Source organism: Culex pipiens, chromosome 1, assembly GCF_016801865.2.
Source record: "Culex pipiens pallens isolate TS chromosome 1, TS_CPP_V2, whole genome shotgun sequence".
NCBI lineage: Eukaryota > Metazoa > Arthropoda > Insecta > Diptera > Culicidae > Culex > Culex pipiens.
In genome coordinates, this window is record NC_068937.1 from 122,344,359 (window position 1) to 122,361,060 (window position 16,702).

General features: G+C 40.2%; 1 protein-coding gene across 1 annotated transcript in view; it reads right to left on the minus strand.

Annotated features, from left to right (window-relative positions):
• Positions 1 to 16,702, minus strand: part of LOC120424633 (uncharacterized) — a 53,903-nt gene that overhangs the window by 10,854 nt on the left and 26,347 nt on the right. The window lies entirely within an intron of this gene.

Genomic DNA, 16,702 nt, shown 5'->3' on the forward strand with positions numbered 1-16,702 from the left:
GCGGGTTTGTTTGCATCAGATTTGCTATCCCTTTCTAGCAAAAGTTTTTTGTCATTCGACTTCTAGCCAACATGATTTGCAGGGACTCTGACAGCTCGAGCTCAATCATTGTTTGCATCAGGACACTGAGACGAGGAGCTCGTCATTTTTAAGTTAAATTGTATTTTTTCACTGGGCCTAGAAAGCCTTATTGAATTTTCCGAGTGAAGTTTCTCATTGTCTGTGGTTCCTCCGTCATAAAGGGGCCCGGCTTGTGGTACTGAAAACAAACAGTGTCGCATCCGCCAGCTATTGATTGGCATATATACGAGCAGTAATGGCCAAATAGAATTAAATTTTATATGATGAAGGGAAATTTAATGGCGCCATCTATCTGTCGCCGGGAGTGTGTTATTTGAGAGGCGAGTCGGGTTCCAAAGGGTGACAAAATTGAGGGAACAAACACAATTGATGATAATGGAGGGCTTTGATGAGAGGACGGGAATGAGAAGGAGGCCATGTTTACAAAATTTCAGGAAATTAGAGGTTATGATTTTTGGGTAGTGAAAAAAGTAATCGAAAGTAATTTATTACGCAATCTAGCCTAATGAGGATTGTTTGACGTACGAGATAAGCAATTGATGGAAACGAAAAATAGATGACCAAATAATGTTATCCATTGTTTACAAATAACACAGACCATTCTCATAAAATAATAGTCTCAATAACAGTTTTTGAAATCAACAATTATAAAGGCTAGCTCAAAACGAACCACACTTGATTTTTTTTCTGAAAATATTTTAAGCTATAATTTTAACTTAAATCTTCAAACCAGACTAACTCTTTCGAAATGTTCTTGCCTTGACAGTTACACGCTTAAATTTTGAAATCCAAATTGAGTTAAATCAGTCTGTAAATTCCTTGCTTCGATATTTTATTCAGCCCAAATCGATCAAACTCAATTTCCTGGCGTCAATCTATTCGATTGTTTCGCCGAAGAATTTGCCTTCCAGGATCGGCACTCAAGCTCGCGCCCGTTTCGCGCCCCTCGAGTCTACTTGGGGCATAAAACAAACATAATAAAATGTATTGCAAATAAAAAGCGCGAACAAACGCGCCCTCCGTGGAAAAGGAGGCTCGACTGACATTTTTTTTATTTCGGCTCTTGGTATTGTTTTATTTTTTGTTGGAAGAAATTTGTTTGTTGGCACGTGCCCGTCTCAATATCACACCGGTAACCTTTGAGTGCCAGTTTGATTAAATTAAATTATTTAACAAAAATGTCATCACTATTAAAAAAAAAAACGCTGTTTTTAACATTTTAAAATATTTAGATTTTTTTATAAAATGAGTTGGTAAATTTATTTAAGCGTGCAACTGTTATTAGCACACGCTTACTGAAAACTGATTTCTTCTGTATTAAAGCTCATCGCTGTCACATTGAGTCCATGCCTCTTAAAGGTTACCGCAATGCAAATCATTGTCGGCGGCAGCTGCGACGAATTCAATCGAGAAGACGCCTCTGGCCATCGGAATTGGACGACTTCCGTTGCGCTCCGCCAAAGATAAAGTTGTTTAGAAAGAAAAAAATTGCCATCAATACCGTAGTCTTCGCGCCCACGCCCGTGACTCACTTGAAGCAAACATAATAATGAAAAGAAACCCCATAAAACTCATTAATTCGCAACAAGGTGCGGTTTTATGGGACCACATCTTCCGTCTGTTCCAGGGATTGGAAAATTTAACGACCTCCTACACAGCGCACTAATGGCATCGTTATTTGAAGGACCTTGGAGAAAAAAAAAATGGAACTCCGGTCATGACCAGGACCAGTGGGGACGACCTTGCTGGACCAAAGATCGAGGGCAATTTTGCATGCCTTGTGAGCGCATCAAAAGAAGTCCAAGCTGCTGCCTCTGAACTACGGCCAAACTCACTAATTGACCTGAATTTGAACTTTATCAATTTGTGAGCAGATGTCAGAAAAACTCAAAATTAAAATACAACTTTTTTCTAGAAAGTTGATTAATCCTCTTCAACCGTGCAGTTTGACAGCTGTGCACGCTAAACTACCCCTAACAACTTTTAGACAAAAACAAAGATTTTTTACCGTGTCAACCCCAACACTGTCCTCGACCGAGTTCGTGTCCACGATGGCGCCCGCCGGCTCGTTATTCCGAATTATGTCCCGGTGACGACTTCGCGCCAAATTGTTTGTTTTTGTCCGTCGTCGTGTATCGAAATATTTGCGGACCGGAACTCAAGCGGTGGTTGATTAGTGACAGCAGCAGAAGCGCGCGCGCGAGCTCGCAATTTGCCGACTTGATTGTGTTTGATCTGTCAATAATGCAATTTGCGAGGGGGGAGGGGGAGATTTCGACATGATTGTTTAATCGGTTCGGTAGCTGATTGAACGGGGCTGAAATTGAGTTGAGGGGAAGAAATTAGCACGAAGTTTAACCGCAACACCGCTGTCGATGCCTACCAACTCCGATATGGAAGTTGTTTTGTGGTTTTCTTGATGTGCCCTTTTTCGGTTGGTAGATGGTTCAGACCACGGGGAATGATTACGGGTCCGCGTTGACTAACAGGTGAATGTGAGCGGGTTTGACTGACAGCGGTCCCAATTTGTCATTTTTGCTAGCAAATGTGCATAAATTAAGGCTCGTTAGTGGCATGCGATCCCTCCTGCAGTTATGCAACCCGTTTCAACGAATCTCCAGCGTCTTCTTGTCTCTGACTCTTCCACAAGATTCGTTGACCACGCTGACCATCACGTACCGAGTTGTGCCAAGTTTCCTTGAAAAGGCACACATAAACAAGAAAGTGCATTTACCCAGTTTTTGTTTGTTTGTGCTTGCCGTCGTCGTCCTTCTAACTGTACAAGTTTTGCCCAGAGAAAGCTGCTTTCATTCCAAACCACATGATCAGAATCGTAACGTTAGCTCAACCTCTTTGGCAGACACTGGCAATCGATTCCATATGGGGCAGTCAACTTCAGCGCTGTTCTACTTTGTCAGCAAAAAGTTGCCTCCTTTGGCATCATAGTGTAACGAATCTGAAGCGGGGTAAAATGTAAACATTTACTGGCCGCGTCGTTAAACTTGTTGTCGCCGCCGGTACAGATAAGGCCACTTCCTTGTTTACGTTTGGAGTTTGCTGGGGGTTAATTCGATTTTCAAGAGGAGTGCATGCACTCAGAAGAGACATTTGAAGACAAAGTTGGTCAAAACAACATTTACGCACTTTTTGACAGTTCGAACAAATTTTACAATGCGTAAAAATGCATAATCATTTTTATTTATAATCCAATAAGCGTGCAAATGCCCAATTGGGTACTAAAGCCCTATGTAAATTTTTATGTACAACGGTAAAAAACACGATCAAAAACCATTTCTGATCATGTTTTTTTCATTTGAATGCAAAAAAAAAAATTGACAGGACAACATTTTTTCGATGGATTAACTATGGTCCCCTTGGAACGAGCTGTCAAGTAGGAACTTTTCTGTCAAGAAGGACCGCGAGGTAAATTTTTCAAAATTGATTTAAAAATCCATTTTAAACTCTTTGTGGTCGTACAAAGGGTCATTGTTCTCAGAAAAATAAGCTTTATCGCTGTAAACAATAATATCAGCAATCTAAGCTTCGTTTTAGGACCCAATTCGTCACATCAACCACAGGCAACCAAACATAAAAGTTAACACAATTTTAAATGATAAAAAATTGTGTAATCATTTATCCAACTGTTGTTATTGTTGTGAGCATGGAATTTTACATTTTATTAAATTCGATTCGCAGTTTAAAGATACAACTCAATTGAAAGCTAAAAGGTAAAAAGAGTGAAAACAATTAAATTTCAAAACACATGTTCAACAGATCAAACATTCAGTTTGAGATTACCGAAACCGGTGAACCCTCTTTCTAGAAAAAGTCCGAACCAGCTGTTTAAATTTCCTTCATTTTCACCTTGTTCGCACCACGTTTGTACCTGCTTTGGAAAGCTTCAACCAAACAAAATATGGATTAAATTTCAAGGACCGGAACGGTCGAAAGGTCCCATTTGCTCCGCTGGTGGCCGGTTCAAAGAAATGGAGGGGAAAAAAAGTTGCGAAAAGAAATGTTTGCGTTGCTTTTGTTTGTAGTACGTTTTTTCTTCGTGCGGAACGGCGGAAAGAAGTTCCTAATAAAAGAGCCCAATATCCTAAGGATCATCCCTAATGAGCGGTAGGTATATTATCGCTATGAGGGATATTTTGTGAATCCTTTACCAGGAAACCAAAACTTCCCTGTAAAAAGGATACATTAAGGTGAAACTAACTTTAGACACAATTCTTCTAAAATCGCTTCTTTCAAATAATCCACCAAACCATATCTTTAATTTTTTTTCCATGATTCAGCCTAGTCAAATGTACAAGAAAACTGCACAACACTTCACCCAAACATTACGACCCATGACAAAACTGCCGATTGCTGCCCATTTTGACAGCTATGAACCGGCGCCAATGTCTTCAGCGCGATTAATGTACGACACGTCTTGACGTCTTTCTTTGCCAATTCTTCGACGGTGGGCCGGATCTGACCGGAAGTGCCGTCTACGGTGCGTTCGTCACAAATCCAATTGTCACGTCGCGTGTCAGTGCTGCCAGTGGCACTGGCAAAAAGTCTTCTTAACGACTTTCTGCTTTTATTTCGAAGAGGGAAATGATTTACGATTTTTATTAAATTTCGTAACCATCAACCCAAAGTAGGGAGGAGAGCGAGGGGAAGACTTTTCTCAAATGACTGTAAAATGAGCTTTGGGTAATGAAAATTCCAATTTTCTCGACCGGATCTGGCGGAGAACTTCCACGAGGCGAAAAGTGACTCATCATTGATTCATGTTTTAATTTGTTTCAGCAATAGCGAGCTCGAATGCGCGATGTGCGATGATGTGCTAGATTTGCGGGCGTTGTTGTTGGCAACTGTCATTCTGTAGGAACACAGAAGCTCGTTTCATACAACACATGGGCCCCATTTGAACGTCAGCAGCAGCAGCGGCAGAAGCCGTAATCTTTCGGAATCTAAATGCATCCGGTCGAGAGGGCTTTTGTCTGCCTCTCCAGCTGTTTCGCTGGAAGTCAGTGAATTGCACGCTGAGAAAAAATTGTGTATGTTTTGACAGCTTCGGAACTGTCAACAATATTGACTGCACTCTTAATTTCTTTTGGACGAAAACAGACAAACAATTTTCTTAAAAATGAAAAATAAAACTTTGTAAATTTCCCTGGTAGTGCACCCAGAACTAAAAAAAATCTAGAATTTTAAATGGCTTGCGTTGCACCCTGGCCACTAGAACATGCAACGCTGCTGATGATGATAATTAATGTTTAGCGTGTATGTGTGATGTTTGGTTTCGCCAACATAAATCACATAATTAATCAACGTGTTTATGAGTGGGCTTGTGCACGTGTGTGTGTGCTTGTTAGTGGCTCTCAAGTTGCACGGCGGCTGTTGCTCGTCGTCCGATTAGTGTTAAATGAAGTGGCCTGGATTTTGATTTACTCCAACACGATTCTCACTCTTCATTAGAGAAGAACCAGATTGAACTGAATTGATGCAACGAATGAGGTGAAAGTGTTTCAAATGAGAGAGATTTGAGGGTTTCAAAAAAGGGTTTTAAGAAATTATATGGAGTATTGCGTCGCCATTTATCTTATACAACAATAATGACAAGGAACTAAAAAATATATACACAAAAGATTAAGTTCGCAAATCGCTGCCAATTGTTCAATCATCTTAGGCGGAATCACCAATTCTTATCAATTCTTCCGGATTGAACGTAGCCTTAAAATTTTAGTAGACTTTGAATGAATCACATACTTAGCATTGTTTAGATTCAGACTGTTACAATCTACCTTTTTTTTGTCATACTTCCTACAAACTTCGCATTGAAGTGATTGTTCGCCACTACAATCAAAAATTAAAAATAATCATTGATTCATAATTAAATTATTTTAAAAACTTCCCTATTGAATAAAGGCAAACAAAATTGTTCTTAAATTAACAAACCAGATTTCAACCATAACCACAGTCAACCCGGAATTCCGCCATTGCTCGCTTCATTCTACTCAAAATCGCGTTTTTTGCGTAAAAAAGGGCAACATTCACCAGACCATGACGCGTCACAGATCTGTGACCGTCTCTACAACCTGATAATAGAGTATAGTCGCAAAACCTCCTCATGCGAGTAGACGGTTGACCAACTTGCAGGTGTTGAATAATGCATGACACCGTCGGGACTGGTCAACTCTTCCGGTGGCAACACTGTTTTGGCTCGAGTTGCCAAACCTTGACCCGAAAATTAGGGCCCCCATTGAGCCTGAACGAAAACGGAAAATGCCGTCCAATTATCACGCAATCAGCCGGCGCCGGATTGATGAAGCATGGAAAAAGTTCGTGGGGAAAGTCGACGGAGAGAGAGCGCTTGCACGTGATTTAATTTTGATTTTTCGAAAAAAAAAAAACATTGCGCCCAGATATTGGGGCGAGTCGTTGGCCTGTTGCGAGAAGGATGAACAGTGTTGCCAGTATTGTGCTATTTCAGAACTGAAGGACTGAAGTGAATGTTTTATTTAATATTCATTTTGGCGTCTATTTGATTGTTTTAAAAGATTATAAAACTCACCACGGTTGCGTTTAATTCACCTATTTAGGAGATTTTGACAGCTATGGCGTCTCTTTGTCTGTGATAAATTATCCTATGATCTTAGTTTTCTTTGAAACTACTGGCACCACTGCGTGCTCCAGCTTAATTGAATCGAGTGCGTTGATGGCCCGTACAGATTTGATCAACTCCGGCGTCTTTGGGCGCGAACTTTTCCCCGGCGGTTGGCCGGATCTTTATCAGCTTCCAGCGGCACCCTGGCCACGCTTCGTCGTTACGATTTCGAATCGCTGTGCTGGTGGTGGTTGCTCTACGTGGTAATTGAGTTTGATTGCTCCGGCAAGGTGATTTGCTTAATTTGATTAGACACGAGAGTTTGTATCTTGGCGCGTTACTTCTTCGCATCAGCTGAGTTGATGATGAAATGAGAAAATCATCATCGTTTCTATGGCGGAAACAAGCTCACCAGCTTCCGACATTGTGCGTGTTTTTTGAGAGGTCGATGGAATCTTGAGTGAATTTAGAGTTTGAAATTTCACTCAATTTCATGACATCATATATCGGCACGTACGTCATTTTATTGCAAACAATCACAGCTGATAAGACGCAAAAGCGTTTTGAGGTTCAGACCTCAATAGACTGCTAAATATGCTACTAAAGTAGTTTTTGAGCTTACAATGATAAAAGTGTACTTTGCAAGTTCTCAAATCATATATACTTGAATAACAAACAACCCACCACCCACCTCACATCAAAAGTGGTTATTTAATTCGCAAAAACGCAGGAAAATTTACATCCCGTTGTTGCAACCACCTACGCATAATTTCAACTGACAAGCCATGAAAATGCACTTTTCAACTGCGTTTACCTCAAACGAACAGGTTGATTGGGGTCGATTGAAGCGTGGGTGCAAATATCGGAACAAAAGCTCAAAACACAGACAAGCAGACGTAAAATACATCAATCCACTATTTATCGTTTGGTTAGCAAACTCACCATGGCAAACCTGAATTCACCACAGCTTGTTTAGCCGCGTTCGACAGTTGCTAAAACTGTGTGTACATCTCATGCAGACAACTAAATAATCCTCGCGTGAAGTGATTGATGAATGTTTGACTGTGCATTAAGTCACAATGGCTTCACACGTGTCACAAGGTTGCGATATCTACGTGAATCAGATAATAACCCGATCCATTTGATAATAATCAGGAAAACCCGCGCTAATCTGTTGTTTGATTTTCAGCCTAAAATCCACACCCTCTGACTAATCAAGTTGAGAAGAGTAGCGCGAACAAATTTTGCGTCACGTAGCTTTCAATGTTACTCGTTCATATTAGAAATGGCAAACAAATGGAAAAATGACGTAAGCGACGCAACAGGACAGTGGCCCTTACGTCACTTTGTCGGAAGTTGATTCCGAAAAAGGTGGGAACAAAGCGCGTCGTTTGATGCCGAACGCACGTTTTCCGACTTTGTCACCCCCACACACCCTAGAAGCTCACGCGTTTCCGATTAAATTTAAATGCAAATTGGAACCAAGTGGCAGCCGCTTCAGCTCACTACCAGCGTTGAAAGGTGTTTGAGCGAGCTAGATTTGATAATGCTATCAAAATGAGATCACAGACAAACAGCAAACTTCTAAAAATTCATCAACAATTTAACGGCAAATATGAATGATTGGAAACTCACCTTGAAATTTTGAATTCACCACAGCTGGATTACAGTTTGTCAAATTGAAACAAGATGGCGTTTGTGTGGATGCTTTACGTCTGTTTGTCTGAGCTTCTATAAAGCAAAACAAAGTGACGAATTGAGCTGGATTCGAATCAACTAATAACAAGCACGTCACAGTAATTGTGTTTTTTCTTTAGTTTGACGAAGCAGAGTAGATCTGTTAGTTGTTGATATTAAAGTAGTTGTAGTCAATTTGACGCAAAGAAATTTTTACTTTTTATAATACTTTCCGGGACCCGTGGTGTAGGGGTAAGCGTGGTTGCCTCTCACCCAGTCGTCCTGGATTCGATCCCAGAAGGTCCCGGTGGCATTTTTCGAGACGAGATTTGTCTGATCACGCCTTTCGTCGGACGGCCCCAGTCTAACCTAGAGGTTAGGTCGTTAGCTCAGTACAGGTGTAGGAGTCATCTCCCTGGGTCCTGTCTCGGTGGAATCGCTGGTAGGCAGTTGGACTCGCAATCCAAAGGTCGTCAGTTCGAATCCCGGGGTGGATGGTTTGCAATTGTCCCAACAATCAAGCCTTCGGACACCTAGTTTCGAGTAGGAATCTCGCAATCGAGAACGCTAAGTCTGAAACCAGTTCGTCACAATGAAGTGATAATGACACAGAGACCCTGCAAAAAGAGCAAAAAAACGCGAAACGGGCTTCCCTCTTCTCTTTCGAAGTGACAAGAAGCTTTCAATTAGCCGTAATTAACAGTAATACCAGGCCTTTGTCAGCTTTTGCCGCGAGCAGAAAACTTGATTATGGTTCGAGCTGAGCAAAGTGAAAACGGGAAAATACTACCCTGCAAAGTCGCATTCAATTTAAAGTTTCGTTAATTCAATTTACGGGAAAGCCAATCGACAGCGAGAACATTTTACAATTTTTCGAACTCAACCATATGCGGCCGGGGGCGGAACTTTCAATTAGATTGATTATCCCTTGTCATCGTCACCGCAGTCAGTATCTCCCTCGAGAGGGGCGCCATCACTACTCGATTGATTGATGAAATCATTCGTCATCCCATCATGCAGCAATAAAACATCATCCTCCACGATGATGAGAACCGATCGGGGGTGCAGCATATCATTTAAATGTCCAAATGACCTTTTTTCCAAAAATATGAGCATTTTTTAAAGTTTTACAGTAATATCGATTGTAACGTTCCATGGAACATGAACACTTTGTTCGTGGTTCCCAATTTCGTGAACGCTTGTTCACGATTTTGGGAACTCTTTTTTCTCAATAATGCTTATTTTTGCATTTTGAATGCTGGCGGTACTAGACTCTAACGAAAGGAGGGGGGGCCCTCGTATAAGAAAATTTTTGACTAGGGCATTTGTGTGCAGACAAATCTAGAACATTTTTTTGCCGAAAGGGGCGGGGCACTTTGAAAAAAAAAAAATCATCAATTCATTGATATTTAGCCAACTTGTGACTGTAGCAAAATTGTATAATACAATCCAGACTCGACAATCCAAATCTCTAAAAAAAAAAGATTTTGGATAATCGCAACGCGAAAAAACATTGTTTTTGTTGTCTTTTTTTCGGTCGTTTTGGAAACTTTAAATCCAATATGGCGGTCAAAATGGCGGTGGCGAAATATCGAGAGAAAGCATTTGCACTTTAAGCTTCAAAATTTTGATAATTAGGCTCTAAATTTGAAAATTTATTTTTATTAAATTTAAACCCTCAACCCCGTTTAAGAGACACGCCAGCTGCGGAACGTGATCGCAACGATGATTGAGGGCGACACTTTTTCTTATTGTCTTTATATGACGCGCTCGTAGTACAACGCCAACCATGGAGGCAAGATGTGACATCTGGGCCTGGTTGTCTTTCGCTTCAGCTGTGTGCGTTATTTTATTTGCGGATTTCGCCCTTTTTTTGTTCTTGCCGTCTAGTTGCACATATACATATATTTGCAATGTTCTTTTTATTTTTCTTCACGGTTGTTTGTCTTTCTTCTTTGTTTTTGTCTTGTTTACTACAAAACCGTTACTCACACGAAGTTTGAGTGTATGTGTGCGAGAGAGTTGAGAACAAGAGTTGGGCTTAGGTTGCGCAAAAAAAAGTATAAAATATAAAGGAACTTTGCAATTAATTTGCCTTGTTTGGAAGGTTGGAAGGGAAGTTTGACTCTCTGGCTTTTAGCGTGTTTTGTGTGCAGACAAAAGAACCATTTATGTGACCGGCCAGACTGAAAAAGGAACAAACGTAGGAATTTTGATGAGAGTTCAGTCTGCGTGTGAACTGCAGTTTAGACATAAATTTGTAATTAAAGTTTTGCAGAATTCAACCTTTAACAGCTTTAAAAAGAATTGCTTCAGTTTAATAGATAAGTCTTCTTAATTTTACAGTTTTTTTTTTTTTGCAGATTATAGTTATTTTTAATATGCCAAAACAAACAGTGTATCGTTAAAAGCATCCAATTGGCTTGAAACAATTAGAGATGCCGCCGTAATCGGTTTGCCACCATCAACATCTCTCCACGGGGAAAAAGCTTTCGCGTGACTTTCACCTTAATTATACGACGGCCAACGCGTCGCGACGCTCGCCAAATGCATTCCTAAACAGTTTCCAGTGGTCCAGAGGTGGAAATGTCAGTCGGTTGCAAGCACTTGCCACACGCGAAAGGCGAGTAAAAGTGAGGAAAATTGCTTTTATTAGTGTTTTAACAGCTGAGATAATTGTTAGGCACTTTTGCTGATTATTTAACCAGGTGGCTTTTATACTGTATTTTAATACAAAATTTACCTTAACAAAATGTATGGCATACGGAAGAAGCTGTCATACCTGAAAAAGAGAAGAAAAAAACGATTGTTATGATTAAACAAGTCTAATTAATTATTCTCATTATATGACCTTATATTCCGGACTTCAAATATTTATTACTGAGCATTTCGTCGCCATCGTGCTAACTTGTCGTACGTGCATTTTGGGCCAAATTGAGTTAAGAATGCCATTTTGTGAAGCTCATAATTCGTCACCTTTTGACCTTCACAGATCCCCAAAATTCGATTTCAATCCTGAGATATTCAACAAAAACCGAAAAAACTCCGTGCCTTTTTGTCACTTTACATATGAAAGTAGTTTCAATCTTGTCGTGCTATCTTGTCACTCCATGAAAATTGATGTAAGTGCGACAAAAGGCCAAAGGGATTTCAGGCCAGGAAAGTCAGGATGCGTTTGTCGCACGTACAAGCTAGACTACCGTAAACATTTGTAATTATAACTCGGGACTCCAGCAACCAACTTCAACCAAACTTTGGGACAATGCACAGAATGGTGAGCCTAACAAAACGTGTTTGTTATTGTTTACATTGCGTGCTCTCGTTTTTGAATATTCAAGGTCAAACATTAAAACGCGTTTTTCTCGGAACGTCAAAATGGCGAGTGCGACAAGATAGCACGACGACGTCGATTTTGTAATAATACGCAAGACGAAAGCACAGACAAACAAACACAAATCGTTTTTTAAATCCATCAATCATCAACTTAATGGTCAACTTGAAAGATGTGAAACTCACCACGGTAAATTTGAATTCACCACAGCTCATTTACAAGTATTTGACAGTTGTTTGAAACTACTTGATTTACGTCTGTTTGTCTGCGACCAAGGTAACACTTCCAAAGGGCGCAACCTTGGATGTAAACACGCATTTAATCCGGCTTACTTCAATAATTGCTAATTCCATCATATTGGCAACATTATTGAACTTAATCAAAAGATTACTCTGTCAAGCCTACGTTACTTTTCCTAAACAACTGTTAGCGATAATCCATATTCCAAGTGCATTCCGGTAAGTAAATCTGTCACCACGGTCAATATCTGTCAACACTGTCACACTTTAAGCACCCCAGCCGACGCGTCTCGCTTGAAATGTGACAAGCCAATTGTCGTCCATTACACCTTTCACTGGCGTTGCATGGTGGTCGCTTGTCTACGGTGAAACCCCGCCAAGTAAAAACAAACAACGCAATAATCCCGCCATTCCCGAGTTAATCACCGCATCCATGATGAAGGTTGCCGACATGTCCCCAACATGTGGCGTCCCGCGGTCGAGCCTCGTGACAAGTGGTTTCAATACTGAGTTGTAAAAAAATGATTTTCACTTCACTTTTTCCCCACAGAGCACCGGCATTTAAGGTGAAAACTTTCACTTTTCGAAAGCCGTCAGAGGGACTCCTTCAGGCTTGCTAAATGCCATTCGAAGGGTGGGTTATTTTTAGAACTTGCCGCCATGCTTGACTTGGGGAAAGATTTATAACCGAAGAACGTGGTCATGGAAGCTTAGTACAGCGAAAGGTTCGCATTCTGGTCTGGTTGTGGGGTAATAACCGGCAACTGTGCCAACTTGGGCGCTGCCGAGGTGGAGTGATTAATCATCGAGAAAAGGACGACGATGACTTAGGGTTCTGGTAGTAATCATGGGTATGAGAATTTGAAATGGGTCATTCGGGGAGCAATTAGGCACTTTGCATCAAGGGAAATTTACACATACTAAGCTAATAAATCAAAATCTAAGAAAAACAATTTTGGACGGAACAAAATCTACAAAGAATAAAATCAATCAAGATTAAAAAACAGTGTTGCCTTCTCTAAACTCAACGATCATCAACTCTTAAATTTAGATTGAAACCTGGTATAACTTCAAAAGTCCCACATTTAGCATCACAATTCATTTCGGAACAAAGACTGGCTGATGACCAACCGAGGCGTGAAATTACACAATCCACTGTCTCTTGTTGGAACCTACACAGCGGTGGCGATGATTCCGGGATATTCAAATGACCCATCTGCGCCGCCCGGGTGTGAACAAAAAGCTCGCCGAACAAAGTTACTAATTGAAGTGTATTACGCTGTACGGCCATGAAATCTGATCACAGCCCATCAAGGTATCCCGGAACAAAAGCTCCGGAAGACCTTGAAACTTGAAACTAAACGAACCCACCCCCCATCAGGTTGTTTTTCAAGTGTTTGTTCAAATCTAGAAAAAAAGAGAGCATAAAAAGTGGTGCCATCTTTCGCTCTAAAACAAGAGCAAAACATGCCAATAAAACTTTCACTAACGAGCCCGAGCGTCTTCCCTTAATGTGCAGAGGGAGAGCAGAAAAAAAAAATGAAAAAAGACTGTCGAGGCCGTGCCGCCGGGGCTCCAGCGAACCTACTCCAGTGCCATAAAAACGACGTGTACAGCCTTCGGGAGATAGTTGTCGTGTGTACACTCGTGTTGGTGAACTTGGTGCTGCTGCTGGTCAACCTCGGCTGGACAACTAGCCCAGGAGGCATTTCTTGTTTTTTGGAAAGTTGAGTTTTTAACGAAAAAGATGGACTTTTCTTTTAATTAAAGTGAAGGTTGAGAGCAGCCCTGGAGCGTAATGTTTACCCAGTGTGTCCCAGAAATTTCTAAAAATACCACGCACGCCGAAGTTGCAGCATTTGGATCGAGCTGATGACGGCATCCAGCTGCTCAATTACGCACGATTTCCGTCGAGCAAAAGATTTACTCGATGCATCGCAGAAATTTGCACTCCAATTAGCGTTCGCTGGATGCATTCAAAAAAGATCAAATTCCAGGAAAGTGTCATGTTATGCACCTTACCGGGATTTTTAAATTGTTCTGAATCTTGATTGCCACTGGCAACATTGTTAATTGGTCTAATACTTTGTTTTTAATTTTTGTTTTGTTGTAAAACTGGTGATTTCAACTGAAATTTTAAACCTTAAAAATAAAATCGAAGCTCATATCTATCTCCATATCTCCAACCTGGCAACACTGCGTGCACCGAGAAAAAAGAGTTCCCAAAATCGTGAACAAGCGTTCATGAAAATGGGAACCTCGAACAAAGTGTTAAGAAGTCTTTTTCTCCGTGTGTGACTTTTCAGCTAGAGATTTCTCATCAAATAAATGTTGTAATTAGGAAATAGTGCATCATTCTAAAGTTCAAATGTCAGCCAGCAAAACAAACGGGTGTATCCCATTTGGCGTAAAGCCATTTGGCATAATGCCATTTGGCATAATGGACGTTTGGCATAACGGTCATTTGGCATAATGGCCATTTGGCATAATGGTCACTTGGCATAATGATATTAAATTTTCAAAATTATTTCACTTTCATAGACTGGGATCAATCGGCAGTACAGTTTGAATGAGGACAGCAGTTTTTAGTACATTTTAAAGCTTGACATTTAGAAAACGATGCACTTTTTTGAATGTTACAGAATTTATAACACCACCGCTGATAATTTCAACTTTTGCTTGCCTGCCCACTGAGAATTTTGGCTCGAGCCTCGAGTCGATCTGGTTCGAGATCGAGCCTGAATCGAGTCGAGGCTCAAGCAAAATTCTCAGTGGGTGGTTTACATGAGAGTCGCGACGCCTGCCTTAATCTTTTCTGCAGTAGCAGCAAGTGCTGCCAGAAGAGCTTAAAGAAAATGTTGAAGTTTTCAGCAGTGGTGTTATAAATTCTGTAACATTCTTAATTTTGGAGAATCTTTTCGCACTCTTCGGTTCCCTGGTTGTTCCTGGGTTGTTCCCTGGACACGAACTATGAGCTCATGAGGTCTATGAAAAATTCAAAAACCATTAAGGGACTCAAAACTCAAGCCAAAACGCACCGATTATCCCATTTAAATTTTAAAGTCAAAGCGCCAGGTCCTGTCAAAACCAATCAAGCTTAGTTCATCTGGGGCCCTGAAATGCCCGCAAAATTCACACATTTTGTTTATTTATTCACAAAACACAAAAGTGAGATTTTTATTTGAAATGTAAAGCATTCCACTTTATCATATACGTAGGCAAATATTAATTCACCGTCTTCAGCTTTGGATCTAACCAAAAAAACGCGGTTCATTTTTTCTGAACTCTCAACTGCTGACTGAAGGTTTATATTTCTTTTAGAGAAAGCGACACTTTCTAGACTTGTGACAACTGCTTGAAAAAGTTGAATTTTTCTTCTTAAGTTGAATTTTCTTCATTAAACAGGGGATAATGCGCTTCAGCTGTGGTCACAACTCAAGCGAGTTTTCCCTTCCTTTAAAAATATTCACCTATATCAGCAGTCAAAGAGTTTTCCCTTCTTTACAGAAGGGAAAATTCAATTTGTATGAGCAGTCAAGAGAGTTTTCCCTTCTTTAAAGAAGGGAAAATTCAACTTGTGTCAGTAGACATCACAAGTCAGTGAGTTTTTTTCCCTTCTTTAAATAATTGAAAATTTTCTCGACTTGTGATAACTGCTGACACAAGTTAAATTTACCTTTCTTTAAAGAAGTGAAAACTTTGTTTGACTTGAGATAACTACTAACATGAGTTGATTTTTCCTTTCATTAAAGAAGGGAAAACTCTCTTGACTGCTGATACAAATTGAATTTTCCCTTCTTTAAAGAGGGGAAAACTCTTTGACTGCTGATCTAGGTGAATATTTTAAAAAAAGAAGCGAAAACTCGCTTGAGTTGTGACCACAGCTGAAGCGTATTTTCCCCTGATTAATGAAGAAAATTCAGCTTTAGAAGGAAAATTCAACTTTTTTCAGCGCACACAAAATAAATTATGGTAATATTCATCAGGAAATGGTGATGGATTTGGTGTCCAAAAAATAAATAAGAAATTGGTGAATATTCATCATGATTATCTGATCAGGTTCACATTTTTATATTTTTTTAGGTAATATTACTCAGAAAAGGGGTTATATTCAACCAACCAAATTTTTAACCTCCAAAATTCAACTTTTTTTCTGTGCAGTTGCCGTAAGTCTAGAAAGTGTCCCTTTCTTAAAAGGAAATATTAACCTTTATAAATGTCAAACATATTTGGCTCAATGGCTTAAAATAGCCCTGGGAACAATATTCAGCATGTGGAGCAACGTTTTGAACAAACGTTTCATGTTCTGGGCACCCATAGCCAGCTGCCAGCCAGCAAGAAAAAAAATCTTAAAGAAAGAAAAAAAACAGCTTTCGCCGGCAGTTGTCACAACCTAATTTGGTCTTCTTAAAGCAATTCCAATATTTACTTTATTTTGAAATTTTAACATCATTATGCCAAATGACCGTTATGCCAAATGGCTTTATGCCAAATGGGATACACCCAAAACAAACAACATCCTGCACTTTGCAGTGACAAATGTCATCGAAAAAAAAAAAACAACTAAAACAAAACAAACAAAACACTACTCTGTGCTACTTCGTGAAACTCCGTTGCCATGCTTATGCGCACGCATGATATCATAAACATTACACCGCGAGCACACGTACAGTGCACACATACAGCAGCAGTTCAGGAAACAAGGCCACAACACTCCGGTTGCACATTACGCACATGTATGCAAATGTACTGAACACGCGCGAACCCGTGAGTTTTCAT